Source organism: Triticum dicoccoides, chromosome 2B (assembly GCF_002162155.2).
Source record: "Triticum dicoccoides isolate Atlit2015 ecotype Zavitan chromosome 2B, WEW_v2.0, whole genome shotgun sequence".
Lineage (NCBI taxonomy): Eukaryota > Viridiplantae > Streptophyta > Magnoliopsida > Poales > Poaceae > Triticum > Triticum dicoccoides.
In genome coordinates this window covers 120,697,283-120,712,041 of record NC_041383.1, presented here as the reverse complement: position 1 = coordinate 120,712,041, position 14,759 = coordinate 120,697,283, and positions in this window count along the sequence as shown.

Genomic DNA, 14,759 nt, shown 5'->3' with positions numbered 1-14,759 from the left:
GGGACATCATCAATCCAGCAAGCGGCCGCGGACTCCAGCCCGCCGCCTCCCGGCCCAGCGCCCTCGTCCAAGTCACAGTACTGGCAGTTGAAGAAATAGCAGCACCCTCATGGGCCCAGACCATCCTCAAGTTCCTAGTGAGCAAAGAGCTGCCAACTTATGAAATCCTGGCTCGGCAAGTACAACGCCGAGCGGCAGCTTACACCATAGTCAACAGAGAGTTGGTCAGGCGTAGCGTCACTAGTGTCTACCAGCGTTGCGTCGAGCCAGAGCAAGGCCAAGAAATTCTCAAAGACATCCATCAAGGCGAGTGCGGCCACCATGCGGCTTCAAGAGCACTCGTCGCCAAAGCCTTTCGACACGGTTTCTTCTGGCCAACCGCCCTGGAAGAGGCCAAAGAATTGGTCCAAATGTGCAAAGGGTGCCAGAAGTTCCGCTCCAAGCCACATCAGCCGGCTTCCGCACTCAAGACTATCCCCATCACCTGGCCCTTTGCGGTTTGGGGCCTGGACATGGTGGAACCATTCAAAACAGCACGAGGTGGCCTAACTCACTTACTTGTAGCGCTGGACAACTTCACCAAGTGGATAGAAGTAAAGCCCATCAAGAAGTTGAACGGTCCGACTGCAGTGACTTTCATCGCCGACATCATGACTCAGTACGGCATACCACACAGCATCATCACCGACAATGGCACAAATTTCACCAAAGGTGCCTTGGCCCATTTCTGCGCGACACAGGGCATCCGACTGGACTTAGCGTCCGTTGCCCATCCGCAGTCAAACGGCTAGGTAGAGCGGGCTAACGGCCTCATCCTGTCCGGCATCAAGCCTCGGCTGGTCGAACCACTAGAACGTTCGGCTGGCTGCTGGCTTGACAAGTTGCCAGCCGTCCTCTGGAGCCTGCGCACGACTCCAAACAAGTCAACTGGCTTCACTCCTTTCTTCCTCGTCTACGGTGCCGAAGTCGTCATCCCGACGGACATAGAGTTCGACTCCCCGCGAGTCACCATGTACACCAAGGAGGAAGCAGAAGAAGCGCGACAAGACAGTGTTGATCTGCTGGAAGAGGGCCGGCTGTTGGCACTCAGCCGGTCCAGCATCTACCAGCAGAGTCTGCGCCGATACTACAACAGGAAGGTCAGGCCGAGATCTTTCCAAGAGGGCGACCTTTTGCTCCGGCTGATCCAGCGAACAGCTGGTCAGCACAAGCTATCGGCGCCTTGGGAATGCCCCTTCATTATCAGCAAAGTGCTGGGCAACGACTCCTATTACCTGATCGACGCTCAGAAGCCCCGAGCACGCAAGAGGGACGACTCCGGCAAAGAGACGGAGCACCCATGGAATGCAAATCTTCTCCGAAGATTTTACAGTTGATGTAGTATGTATCACGCTACCCTTTGTATTAAAGTACCAAGACTTCGGGCCCCCGAGACGAGCTCGGGGACTGCCCTTTTTGTTATCTATATGATAAGAATTATGCCTTCGAGTATGCTACTCTTTGTTATGCCGCTTGGCACCGGACTCGACTAGTCGGCCCGGGGACTCGCCGCCTTACGCTATGGAGTACTTCCCGCAGTCGGACAAGTAGTGTGTGGTGCCTAAGCTGTCTCCTGTCAGAGGCCGCAGCTCGCAGAGCGACTATTTGGTAGGCAGGAGTAAGGAAGAATGGGCACCCACATGAAAAATGGCTAAGGACTCAAAGCATAAGCATAGCCTAAGCCGGCTTCCAGCCTCTCTTAGCAAAACCGACTCCTGAGTAGTCAGCTTGCCGCTTTCTATCCAACTTGTTAAAAGACTCTAAAAAATGGCCAAGTACTTGCCTTCCCAAAGTAGCCAAGCATTTGACCCTGAGGCGGTCCGCAGAGCGGCCGTCCGACTGGCAAGGCGGCGACTAAGGGAAGGCGGCAAAGGAAAAAGCCAAAAGAGCAATGAGCAAGGAAAGATAGAACTCGGATAAATATTTACATAACATAGGCCCTTGGCCGAATCTTCAAGCAGAAGTTCAAATACACCCCGTGGGTGGAATTGTTCGAATTAACAAGTTCTTCAAAGACTACTAAAGTAGATAAAATGAAGGCATGACGGCAGCCTAGGAAGCAGCAGGCGGGTTGGGAGGGTCGGAAGAGACGGCGGTGTCAGGCGCCGGGGCGGCCGGCTGGACGGTCTCGGCTTGATCGTCTCTGGCGGCAGCCGGCTCGGTCGGGCATGGCTCGTTGCTGGAGGCGCGGTCGAGCTGAGGCTGGTCGCCCACTCCGTCTTCTGGCGCCTCCGTCTCACCTCCGTCCTCCTCCTCGCCTTCCTCCTCGGCGCTGGAACCGATCACCTCCGCCAAGTCCTCGTCATAATCCAGGTTCATCCGAACCACTTCGGCGGCGCCTCCCTACCGTCTTCAGTCCGGTCAGGGACGAAGACGCTGGTGTCTGCGTAGTCGGTGATCGCCGCAGCACGCGCGACGAGGGCGTCTTCCACAGCTACCAGCTCCGCCTGGGCCTCTGAACGGAACGCGGCCAGCCGGTCCAGGTCAAGCCCTGGATACCACGCCTTGACAAATTCCAAGGCCCTGCGCGCTCCAGCCCGGGCCGAGGAACCCTTCCAGGCCTCAAGACGACCAGCTGCGACCTCTAGCCAGTCGGCAGTCCGACTGGTAGTATGCAGAACCGGCATGTCTGGCCACAGGGCGGCAATCGCTTGGGCGCCGGTACGTTGAAGCCGGCGCAGCATCCGATGGGCCGGCCGCAGACGAGCCTCGATGCTCAGAAGCTGCTCATCGAGGGTCCGGGGGGCATTGGCGGCCATCTCTGCACCATCTGCCCTCCGCGCCTCGTGATCAGCCTCGATGGCTTGAGTGGTCGCCTGCGAGTGGCCAGGGAAGATGTCTGCCAAGACAAAAAAGAAGCAAGTCAAAAACAGGAGGCAGCCCGACCCACAGTCGGCGGCTCAAAGAAAACAAAGAAACTCACCGTCGACGATGTCCTCAATCTCATGGAAGCCAGAGGTCAGCTGTGCCTCCTTATCGGTCCAGGAGGAGCGCTCGCTTTCGAACTTGGCCAGGAGAGCAGTCTCTCTCTTCTCTGCCTCGTCCTGCGCCCTCTTGAGCAGCTCCCTTTGCTCACCAGCTGCGCAGCCAGCAGGTCGCGCTCCGTGGCAAGCTTGCTGCATGCCTCCCCCTTGGCGCGCAAGGCGGTATTGGCTTCGCCCAGCTGCTACTGAAGAGTGGCGTTGGCCTCTGAAGAATGAAAAGGAAAAGACATTAAGTCGTCAACAAAGAAGGTCGCCGGGAAGATCCGGCCCGACTGCATAGCAGTCGGCCCGAATCTCGGGGACTACAGCCCGCGGGTGCGCTAGCGCGCCCCCGCGAAGAAGAAGGAGGACTCACCCCGGCTCTCCAACAAGTTGGTAGTCCGCCTGCCCAGCTCCTTGACATTGCGGTTGAAGGCAGTGACGCGGAGGTTGTGATACTCCTGTGATAAGAATTTCCAGACGAAGATAAGTATTGGAACTCGCTAGAAGGAGTTCCGGGCCGCCTGCTCAGCAGCCGGCACGAAACTCGGGGACTACACCCAGTGGGTGCGCTAGCGCGCCCCCGCAGAGAAGAACAAGGAAAAACAAAGTCAAAAAAGAAAGCATACCCAGACGGCTGCTTGCGACGCCAGATGCGCCTTGGTGCAGGTCTGGATGGCGTCACCCTCCGCTCGCAGTTTCGCCTGAACATCCAGAAGCGTCTGGTTCAGCGGGCCCGTGCCACCTCCTCGCACCCACCCAACGGGCGCGGCACTCGTCGCCTCGGCGTCTGGGATGGCCGAGCTGGCGGCGCCGGTCTCCAGGGGGCGTGGCATCTGACTTTGCCATCGGGCAATTGTTTGTTTTCAACTGGATTGGATTCCGAACCAAGAAAGATAGGCAACTTTCACTTGAAAGAAAGGAGCTTCAGAACTCTTGTATTCCACCGAATAAGAATAAGAATAAGAATAAGAGCAAGAAGGGGCTATCTTTGTGAAAGGACCGGCACCAGAAAGTAGATCATATGGCCTGTCTTTTGCCAAAATCACCCCAGTCGAAGACCCCACCGTGGTATGCACCAATAAGACCACCAAAGGCCTTTGCCGAAGTCGCCTTCTCAAGGCGGCGGCGCGCTGGCGAGGCGACCTGGAGGAGCAGCCTCGCCACGGACTCGTCCTCAGTCGGCGGCACCGACGGGCCTGCCGGCTGTTTATCCTGCGCACTCCCGGACGGCGGCACGGCCATGTCCGACATGGAGGCCTCGCCGCTTTCCCTCTCCATGATGGGGTTCTCGCTGCCGGCTTCCCCAGTCTGCCCCGTGAACTCCGGGGGCGGCAGTGCGGAGTTCAGCGGGATGACGAGCAACGCCGATTGGCGGTGCGCGGCCTCCTCAGCTTGCCGCCTTGCCGCAATGGCGGCTTCGGCCTCTTACAGGTTCCTCCAGGCGGAGGCCGACGCCTTCTCGGCCTCCGCCTTCTCCTGGCGGGCGGCCTCGTCTTCGTCGCGCTTTTCCCGTGCGTTCCGCTCCGTCGCCTCCCGAAGGTCGGCGGCGGGGTCAATCCGCCGAGTAGTGGCAGACGTCTCTGCCGACCACATGACAGAGGCGGTGGCGACCCTCTCAAAGGTGAGGGGAGCCCTGAAGCGAGGAAGACATATAAAAGATTTGGACAAGACTCACCAGCAGAAAACAAAACCAAAGGCGGAAGCACTTACACGGAGACCAGTGGCGGCCTTTTCACTTCCTTACGGAAGCGGTTAGCCTTCGCGGTCACCTCCTCCCACTTGGTCGCGGCGGCCGCCCCCTTGAACTTCTTCGACCGGCCGCCAAGCAAGCTCGGCCCGGCCCAGCGCCTCTTCACGCCGCCTTGACCATCCAAGCCGGCGGAGGAACTCGCGCTCGGATGGCCGGCTCTTGGTTGGTGGCGCGGGGTGACTTCCCCCTCGGCGTCGTCATCAGGCCAGTCGGCAAAGGTAGCCGAGGGCCTGAAGCCTCCTCCTCTTCCTCCTCCTCCTCCTTCGGCGTCGGCCTGCATCGCCGGGCCCCCAAGTCAGGGTCGTCGACGTTGCTCTCCGCTCGGTCGGGGACGAACCGACGGGCCGGGCCTGCGGTGTCGGTTGAAGGCTGGATGAGGGGATTCTGACTCAAGAAAAACCAAGAAGATCAGAAGTCGGACTCGACTGCAAAAGAAGATAGAAGAAGAAAAGAGACGACTTACAGCGGGCGGGGGGTTGGCGCGTGAGTACAGCTCCTTGCCGAACCGCCAATCCATCGTAAGACTGCAGTTTGTGATATAATTCACCGTGTCCGCCACCTCCGCATGGGGCATGTCCTTGGAGCACATCCGACTCGGGTCCCGGTGGCCGCTCATCTGACAGATCAGATGAGGTCGGCCTTGGAGGGGGAGGACTCGGCGCGCCACAAAGGCGGCCAGCAAGTCGGCCCCGGTCAGACTCTCCGACTACGTCAGCACTCGGATTCGCGCAACGGCGGCAGCGCCGGCAGGAGTCAGCGTCTTGACCCGGTGGGACCAGCTGGGAAGCCTCCCAGCCGGTGCGCCAGCTTCGTAAGGCGGCAGATTGACCCATTCGCCGTTTGGGGCGACGTTCTTCACATAAAAATACGACCGCTGCCACATCTTCACTGACTTGATCAGCGGAATGGTGGGAAATGGGTTGTCGGCCACCGATCTCCGCATCGCGATGAAGGCGCCACACTGGGCTGGCACGCTGGCGACATGCGTGCCGAGCTTGGACTAAAAGAACTCCCCCCCATAGCTCGATGGTGGGGAGAACGCCGAGGAAGCCTTCGCACAAGGTGGCAAAGGCAGTCAGCAGCACCACCGTGTTCGGGGTAAGGTGGTGCGGCTGGAGCCCGTGAAACTCCAAGAAGGAGCGGAAGAAGCCACTCGCCGGCAGCCCCAGGCCGCGCATGAGGTGCGAGCGGAATACTACCCGCTCGCCCTCCTCCGGCGCCGGTGACACTTCCCTCTCTGGCGCGGCGTGGGCTCGCACTAGGTCCACGCCGGGGAGGCGACGCGTCTTGCAGAGGAACTCGATATGGTCATCGTCCACCTCGGAGCCGTCCCCACGCCGGAGCGCACGACAGGAGGTGCGGCGGCGAAGGAAGAGCTCATCGCTGCGGGCGTGGCGTGGTTCGGCGCGGCAGCAGCAAGATGAAGAAGAAGCAAGATGAAAGCAAGGGGAGTAGGGGAAATGGGCGCGCGTGCTCCGCTGCTCCCCTCCTCCCGCCTACTTATAGACTCGTGGGCTGAGAAGCCTATGGGGCGGGCGTGGGATTAACCGTGCACAGGACCCCACGCCCCCCACGATTTATCACACGAAGTAACTGCGTGCAGTTACGACGTGGGAATCCCAACCGCCCGCCTGGCCACAACGGATCCGTTCGCGTGCCGAGGCGCGGTAGTGGAGGGCCCCGCCTGAGGCCCTGTCCCGTCGCGTGCGTGGGTGGGCAGACTGACCCCGCCATGTGGCGCCACGCGACGGACCCGCAACGGGCGGCTGCCCGGAAGCTTATTAGGCACGCTACCCGGACCCCGCTACGACCTTCAAACTCTTTAAGGGGCAAGACGGCCTTCTGCGAGTCCGGCTCCACCTAGTCGGCCCAGAGGAAGACGGCGAGCAAGGTCCAGATTCCACCAGAAGGAAGAAACTGTTGAGACTCCTCGACATGTCACCCTCGGCGCCTCACCAGCTTCGGGGACTACTGTCGGAGTAATGGGCCACGGGTAGTCCAACCCGAGCCCCCAAACCTTTCAAAACATCGGGGCAGACTGCGCCCCTCAAGACTCCGCGAGAAGGAGCCGCCTTCCGGGAGTCGGCGGCAAGGCCGCCGACTCTCCCTCGGGGCCGAGTCCCAGGGACGACTTCGAGATAAGCCGACTCCTATTGGCGGCTTCCAGAGAAGCCGGGTATGGGGAGTCGGCCCGCGACTCCGACCTCCTCCTGTCTTCGCCATGATGGACGGGACGGGGTACGGCCACCGCGTGGCCCATCCCCCTCTCGCTTACGAAGGGCCGGCATGGCTACAGTGCGCCGTATCGATGGAGATCTCCATCCGGCGCGGCACTGTTGCCATGCCTGCCCTGACCTCAACCCCCATGGGCGGCGCACTATGCCCACGACGGCCTGCCTGTATGGCCCAGAGACGGCGGGTCCCACCCGTCAGTGGGGGTACAGAAGACGGCAAGAGCGCCACAAGACGGACCCGTTGGGAGTCGGCCCCCGGGAGTCGGCCGGTCCCTCCCACGGGCCCCACACGCCATTAACCAGACAAGACGGGGAATGGCGAGAGTGATCGTCCGTCAGGCGGCGGCACTGTTGCCACGACCCCATGACCAAGCCAGCGTCATTAGAAGCACGGCTACAGTACCAGGCCTGTGGGCGGGGCCCGCCAGTCGGCAGGCCCCAGCAGTCGGCGGAGAAGACGGCGGCCTGAGAGACAGACGGCTGGGACCCGCGCCCAGCCGGATTACCATTGTATCCCTGGGGGACGGGCCTATATAAGCCCCCCAGGGCACCCATGCAAGGGGGATCGCTTCTTTAGCACTAGACCAGATCATATAGGAAGGAGGGAGCTAGCCTTGCCTTCTCCTACCTCTAGGAAACAGCTCAAGGAGCAACCTTGTACTCACTTTGCCATAGTGATCATGCGGAGACCCCGCAGAGCAGCAGTAGGGGTATTATCTCCACGGAGAGCCCTGAAGCTGGGTAAGATTCGCCGGCGTGCATGCCTTCGCCTCATCCCGTTTACAGGCACCGGCGACATTCTACTCGGCCCCACCATGATAAGCCATTCTTTGGCATATGTCGCACCCAACCCCCAACATCATTGTTTCTCTGGGCCCAAGACAAAACAGCCAATCCACACTAATAAACAGTAAAATCAATTCAAAAGGCGCTACCCACACCCAGCACACCCGCCCCCTCCAAAAAAACCTGGGTGCTCTTCTTCCTCCTCGCTCCCACCCACCTCACGTCAGCTCGCTCCACTCGTACCCCCAAATTCCTCACCTCACTCATACAGAAAACCCCAGCTCCCCTTCTTCCTCACTCCTACAGAAAACCCCCAGCTCCCCTTCTTCTTCCCTCGCACTACAACTAGGCTCGTCATTCGTTACTCTGCTCAAATCCGTCAGCGCGACGCGACGCCCTTGAGGAAAATGGAGTCGGCTGACCCCAGCGCCAAGAAGATGAGGCTCCCGCCAGCGGTGATGCCTGTTGTATATCCCGCACCCGGCAGCGCCGGGAGAAGCGGCGACCCCGCCCCCACCGGATCCCAGGAACCCGTAGAATCTCGGGTGGACCGCATCAGCGATCTCCCGGACGCCGTCCTTGGGGAGATCATCTCGCTTCTCCCCACCAAGGATTGCTGCCGCACCCAAGTCCTCTCAATTTGATGGCGCCCTCTATGGCGCGCCGTTCCCCTTAATCTCGACTGTCGTCAGCTATCTCTCTTCAATGATTTTGAAATCCCCAGAGCCATCATCTCCTCCCACCAGGGCTCCGTTCAAAGCCTCTGCATCCTATCATGCTACCTGAGCAAGCATACCATGCCCTGCACAGTGGATGCCTGGCTGAAATCCCCTGAATTCATAGAACTACAACTGCTTGAGTTCTACTATTCCCCTGGAAATCACATACCACATACCGAACGCCATGAACTTGTGCCCTCAGCACCAATGTCCATCTCGCGGTTTTCCTCCTCTCTCCACACCACCACCTTTGCGCTGTGCTACCTACCAGACAATCTGGTGCTAAACCTTCGACTCCCATTTCTCAAGAAACTTTCACTTGTGCGGGTTTGTATATCGGAGGCCTCATTGCACAGCATCATCCACTCTAGTTGCCCTGTGCTGGAGTGCTTGGTGCTTGTTTTCACAGTTAGAATCGGTTGTCTCCAAATAAAGTCGCCTAACCTTGTAAGAATTGGAATTTCATTTGACGGAAGGCAGCTCATCATCCAAGATGCCCCTTCACTTCAAAGCTTGATCCTTGATTCTAATTATTCACTGTTGCAAATAACCGTCCTCTCTGCGCCTAAACTGGAGACCGTGGGTGTAATACATGATCTCTGTGCTCATTTCAATATGGTGTTTGGCTCCACAGTTCTTCAGGTACTTTATATTATCATCTACACTTGTAACCATAAGCTGCATTTTAAATTTCTGCGCATAATTTATATATCATCTTGGAGTACACATTTTGTACTAATATTATGTTCTATGCTCAATGAAGAGTTTCTCCATGGATGGCCTATCAATACTGCTGGATTCTGTCAAGATCTTATATATCCAAATGAATAGTTTTGATCTGAACAAGATTATTGGCTTGCTGCAATGCTTTCCATGTCTGGAGAAGTTGTATATAAAGGTGATAATTTCACGCACATTGGAAGCCCCATATAGTGTACTAGAATTAACCGTTCAGTTGTTGCTCTTTCGACACTCTTCTTTTAGACCTTAACTGTTTTCAATCTTCATGTCTATATAGGCAACAGGACGGGGTAAGAAAGTTATAACCAATCGGTGAATTCGTAAGCATCGGGATTTTCTCACTTGTCATGAGATTCGATTGAAGACAATAACGCTAGAACGATATGTAGCCAACCGTGCAAACACAAGATTTGTCACATTCTTCCTGCTGAATGCGAGGTTACTATTGTCCATCAGGCTTAAGTTTATCAGCAGCATGGTTTTGACGGATGGGTATGTCGAAGAGCAAAAAAGGAGTTTCAGGTGGGCAAAAGAGCTTCTGAACGAGTCGGGCTTCTATTTACAACATATTGTGGTCATAATCCAGTAAATTTTACGACCCTGGATGTTCATTTTATGGACCTGACCGATCCATTTGACTGTGACTGCCGAAAACAGTGCTGGAGTTAGATGTTGTTGCCCTTTTCAATCTGGGTTTTTTTGTAAACCTGATGAACAATCAACCCTCGTGCTTTTGTACAGTTTGTAAGCTGGAGTTAGATGTTCCTACCCTTTTCAACTCGGCTGTGACTATCATATTTTCTTTGAAACAAGGTAAATGGCTTGCCATTCATTTAATTTAGAGTGAAATATTGTAATAAATCACAACCGAGGGAAATAACATCACTCACGCCGGCTGCTTGAGCTCACCGTGCATTACAGAAGCCAAGTGATTAGCCCCCACCAGCACCCACAAACTTATTTCGAACTAGCACATCAAATGGATTGTAAATTTTCATAGGAAAGGCTGCATGACCGTGACAGATTTGGATTCTGACATTTGGGACCCGCGAGGAAATAGCCTATCCAAGGTGGTGTCGACTTACTAGCCAGTCAACAAACAATTCTGCCTACCAGCCGTTGGATTGACATCCAACATCTGTCGTGTATCTTCTATCTCTTGTCTTCTTCTTCCTCCAGCCGCCCAAACCAAACCACCCCGTCGGCTCCGCCTGCTCCCGCCTCCCATGGCTGGCTGCGCCTCCGCCGCCCTACCGTACGTACCCTCCAACATTGGCCAGTCCCTCCCTCTATTCCACCACATGTCCTATTATTCTCCGGCGACGTCAGCCCCAACACGCACTCGTGCCCGAACCAGTCAACCCTCGTACTCCCCTTCACCTGGGACAGGACCGGTGCATCTTCAATGGCTCCTGTTCATTCTGTCCGAGGCCTCGCCGTCGTCCTCCGCCTTGCGGCCTTGGTTCGCTCGCCGTGCGCGGTGCGCCGCCCTCTTGCGTTGTCAACATCGTCAACAACCGAGAGGAACAAGGAGATGACTGTACATGGAGAGGATGACAGTAGGGACCCACTAGCGTCATGGCAGTACGCAAGCAAGTGCCTCTATAGTACAAGCCCAAAAATATGGTTCCTCCTAGTCCTAATGGTTGGACAATTGGGGATCACGCCATTGTCAACGTAGTCAATAAACGAAAGAATTACACTACGAGCAGCTGACACCAGGGATCTAGCAAGTCGCTCAGTTCTTTTTGAGGAACAAGCAATTGTTATTCATACTAGTTTTAGCGGTGGACCAAGGTAACAATGGGGCTGTGCGTGGGTTGTGGCCCGTCTAGCCAGGGTTTTATTTATGTTTACCACATCATGAGCCCTGTTGTGTTTTTTTCTTGCTGAAAATGGCTAGCCCAGTTCTATTTTTTTAAAGAAATACCCAAACAAGGCCTACATACTTTATCGGCCCTGCTGGGCTGCAAATCTTTCAAGACGATGAGAGTTTCATTCGGTTTGCCCGGAAATGGCATGTACATTTTTAAAACACATCAAACGGGGAATTAGTTTCAATTTTTTTCATTACAAGATCTTAAATTCCATTGATTTTTATGCGTGGACAATTATTTGGATTTTATATTTATATAAATTATTTTTCAAAATAGTTTGAATGTGAATCGATATTTCTGGATTAAAAACAGTTGACCGCACCGAAATATGCAAAATTTCGTATACTTTTTAACCGTGGCCACAAGATGCGGTGTAATGCTAACAAAAAGAAGATGGGCTCCAAAAAAAATCTTAAGAATTAGCAAATGGGCTGTACATTATTAGAAATAATGGCAGATGGGTTTATGCTGTTTTCCACAGATTTGAGGCTGACTTGTGGGCCTACTACAGGTTGACGCGTATGCTTTCATAAAAAAAAGGTTGACGCACATGCAACGCCCTGTCAACTTAGTTAACACACGAGAGAAGTGACTGTTGGATGTCCATCCAACGGCTGTCGTGCTTCTTCAATCTCTGTTCTTCATGCTCCAGCCGCTCAAACAAGCTTCTGCGGGACTGCATGCTCCCTCCTCCCGCGGCCGGCTATGCTGCCACGCAGGCCTCATGGCCCCACCGTACTCCCATCGCTGGCCTAGCCATCCCTCTACTCACCCACACATGCTGTTATTCTCCGGCGACGGCAGACGAACCAGTAAACCCTCATACTCCTCCACGTGGGAAACAACTACCGAGTATTCCCTGGCTCCGTGTCGTTCCCTTCCTAGGCCTCACCGTCGTCCACCGCCCTGGTGCTCTCGGCGCGGCCTAGTCAACGTGGTCAATGAACGACATCCATAGGAAGTGGACTGTACATGGAGAGGCTGACAGCTGGGTCCACGGCCGCACGCAAGGAAATGCCTCCTTATTACGCGCAAAATAATGATTCCTCCACCTGACAGCTAGGACCCACAGAAGGGCCTCTATATTTCGTGAAAAAAACGTTCCCCCCGCTGACAGATCGGACCCACCAGCTATATCTTCGCACGCAAGGAAGTGCCTCCTTATTACGCCCAAAAAAATGAATACCCCCCTGCTAGCTGGGACCCACCATATTGTTGGGCTGACTTGTGGGCCTACTAAGTTGACGGGGACGGAGGGCTTTGTCAACTTAGTCAATACTCCAGTGACTGTATGATGTCCATCCAACGGCCATAGTGCTTCTTCAACCTCTGGTCTTCTTGCTCCAGCCGCCCAAAGCAGCGTCGGTCGTGCCGTCTGCTCCTGCCTCCCATGGCCGGCTATAGTACCGCCTACTCCTGCCTCCCATGGCCCGGCTCCGCGTCGTCCCCTTCCTAGGCCTCGCCGTTGTCCACCGTCGTGGTGCTCTCGGCGCGGCGTGGTCAATGTGGTCAACGACCGACTTCCATCGGAAGAGTAATGTACGTGGAGAGGCTGACTGCTGGGTCCACGACAACCGCCAGGAAGTGCCTCCTTATTACGCGGAAAATAATTATTCCTCCACCTGACAGCGGGGACTCACCGGACGGGCCACCAGTATTTTGCGAAAAAAATCATTTCCGCCTGACTGTTGGGACCCACCGGACAGGCCACCATATTTCGCGAAAAAAATGTTCCCCCCGCTGTCAGCCCTGACCCACCGGAAGTGCCTCCTTATTACACATAAAAAATGAATACTCCACCGGCTAGCTGGGACCCACCTTGGTGGGAGGCTGTCTTGTGGGCCTACTAAGTTGACGGGGACGAAGGGCTTTCTCAACTTAGTCAATATGAATGATTCTAGCTCCAGTGATCGTACGATGTCCATCCAACGGCTGTAGTGCTTCTTCAACCTCTGATCTTCTTGCTCTAGCAGCCCAAAGCAGCGCCGGTCGTGCCGCATGCTCCTGCCTCCCGTGGCCGGCTGTGCTGCCGCGGAGGCCTCACCGCCCCCTACTATTCCCACCGCTGCCCAGGCCCTGCGGTGACGGCAGCCTCACACCGCAGCCGAACTAGTGAACCCTCGTACTCCTCTCCGCGTGGGCTTCCACTGCCGCGTCTTCACCGGCTCCGCGTCGTCCCCTTCCTAGGCCTCGTCGTCGTCCACCGCTGTGGTGCTCTCCACGCGGCGTGGTCAACGTGGTCAAGGAGCGACTTCCATCGGAAGAGTACTGTACATGGAGAGGCTGACAGCTGGGTCCACGGCCACAGCCCAGTTTTTTTGTGATTTGCCAAGTAGGTCGCTTTGTCAGGCTTGTTGGCCTGTAAATCTTTCAAGACGAGGAGAGCTTTCATTCGGCTAGCCGAGAAAATGGCCCATCAGTAATGAGAAATGGATTGTACATTTTTAAAACACATCAAACCGGCAATTAGTTTCAAATATTTTTTTTCTTTTCAAGATTAAATTACATTAATTTTTATGCGTGGAGAATTTGTTGGATTTTCTATTGATATACATTTATTTCTAAAATCAGTTTGAATGTGAGTCGAAATTTCGGGATTAAAAACAGTTCGGACCGCACCGAAATATACAAAATTTCGTATAATTTTTTTACCGTGGCCACAATATGGGTTGTAATGCTAACAAAAAGAATATGGGCTCCAAAAAACCTTAAGAACTAGCAAATGGGCTGTAAATTATTAGAAATAATGGCAAATGGGTTGTATGCTGTTTTCCACAGATTTGAGGCTTTCCTAAAAAATGGTTGACGCACAAGCATTGATGGTTGGATGTCCATCCAACGGCCGTCGTGCTTCTTCAATCTCTGCTCTTCCTGCTCCAGCCGCTCAAACAACCGCCGGCGGGACTGCCTGCTCCCTCCTCCCCGCGGCCGGCTGTGCTGCCGCACGGGCCTCACCGCCCCACCGTACTCCCATCGCTGACCTAGCCATCCCTCTACTCACCCACACCTGCTGTTATTCTCCAGCGACGGCAGACGAACCAGTAAACCCTTGTACTGTCGTACTTGTTGGGTTTCGTAGTAATTTCAAAAATTTCCTACGCGCACACAGGATCATGTGATGCATAGCAACGAGAGGAGAGTGTTGTCTACGTACCCAACGCAGACCGACTGCGGAAGCAATGACACGACGTAGAGGAAGTAGTCGTACGTCTTCACGATCCAACCGATCAAGCACCGAAACTACGGCACCTCCGAGTTCGAGCACACGTTCAGCTCGATGACGATCCCCGGACTCCGATCTAGCAAAGTGTCGGGGAAGAGTTTCGTCAGCACGACGGCGTGGTGACGATCTTGATGAACTACAGCAGCAGGGCTTCGCCTAAACTCCGCTACAGTATTATCGAGGAATATGGTGGCAGGGGGCACCGCACACGGCTAAGGAATCGATCACGTGGATCAACTTGTGTCAACTTGTATGTTTAGAGGTGCCCCTGCCTCCGTATATAAAGGAGGAGAGGAGGGGAGGCTGGCCGGCCAAAGAGGGAGGCGCAGGAGAGTCCTACTCCCTCTGGGAGTAGGATTCCTCCCCCCAATCCTAGTCCAACTAGGATTCCTCGGAGGGGAAGGGAGAGAGGGGGGCCGGCCAC